Source organism: Orycteropus afer, unplaced genomic scaffold, assembly GCF_000298275.1.
Source record: "Orycteropus afer afer isolate SDZICR_OR568_19922 unplaced genomic scaffold, OryAfe1.0 scaffold00330, whole genome shotgun sequence".
In the NCBI taxonomy this organism is placed as follows: Eukaryota; Metazoa; Chordata; class Mammalia; order Tubulidentata; family Orycteropodidae; genus Orycteropus; species Orycteropus afer.
Window position 1 is genome coordinate 4,001 of NW_006921917.1, and position 1,383 is coordinate 5,383.

The window sequence follows — 1,383 nt, forward strand, 5'->3', positions numbered from 1 at the left end:
AAAATAGAGTTTGGGACCCACCTTCTCTGTGTATTACTCTGGGAAATATCTGTCACAATGCCTAGAACACCCTATCTCAGGCACAATAGTTGGAATTTTAGGGTCCCAATTGGACCCACTTTTGGATTTTCCAATTTTCTCTTTCCTTCTCACCCCACTCCCCCAACCTCCTATTTATTCTCCCACAAACACACACAGGATTTGCCAGAACTGTGTATGAATCTCAGGGAATTTTTTTTTTTTTTTTTTTTTTTTAAGGATTTCATGCTAGAATGTTAATGGCTTGGTGAGTCATACTATGATTTGCATATTTTAAACTCCTGAAAGCACTCATAGGGGTGCATCTTGAGTGGCCATTTCCGACTTAAATGTTTTTAAAGCTCAGTAAATAGTTTTACCTGATTCTCTCCTCTCCTTCTCTAAGAGTGGAGATGAAGCTGGTCTGTATACAGATGTCTTCATCCTTTGATCCTGTAAGCCCACTCATAGGACGCTGATTTTAAAATACACTTTAATAAAAGCACTCAGCTCTGAAGTTGGGAAGGTGGGGTTGGACGGAAGTCAGACGCCCAGGCAGCCAGGAGTGGACGGGGCGAAGGATGAGAGGCCGGGGACCACCCACTCCCGTTCTCCAACAGCTCCCACTCCTCACGCACAGCGAACTTGTCCCGACTTTCATGCGCGCTCCCTTTAAAACTTCGCGGGTGCTCCTTGCGCAGGCGCAGTGGTGCGGGCCTGTTAGTCGCGCAAGTGCCTTTGCCGTAAGATGGTGTAGTTGACCGTGTTTGCAGCTACCACAGCCAGTGATAAAACTTGGGTAGTGTGAGAGCTGGGCTGGGCGGCCAGCGGCCTAAGACTTACTTGTGAGCTGGGCCAAGGTGGAGGGAGGGAGCCGCCCACCAGTGACTGGTAGCCCCGAAGTTACCACCTCGCCCACTGAATATCTACCTCCCGTTTCCTCACCAGAGAAGCTCTGGTGGCGCAGTGGTTAAAGCGCGTGTCTGGTAACCAGCAGGTCGGCTGTTGGAACCCACCAGCCGCTGTGCCGGAGAGAGCTGAGGCAGGCTGTTTCTGTAAAGATTTATAGCCTTGGAAACCCTAGAGGACAGTTCTACCTCGCCATACAGGGTCTGGCCATCAACCAGATGGCAGTTTGTTTGCTTTGGTTTTCTCACCTGCTTTGTCATCCCCCCTAATTTTGGGCCGTATTGAATGCAACGCAAGAGGAGCCTTAGTTCTAGGATGGACCTGGCACCTGGCCCCAGTGGATTGAGCAGAGATCCAGAGATGCAGCTCTCCACACCAGCACGGATTACCTTCTTTCTAATACTTCTCAGATTTTAAAGTTGAAGAGAAGACTTGTTCGTGAACTGAGAAGTGTTT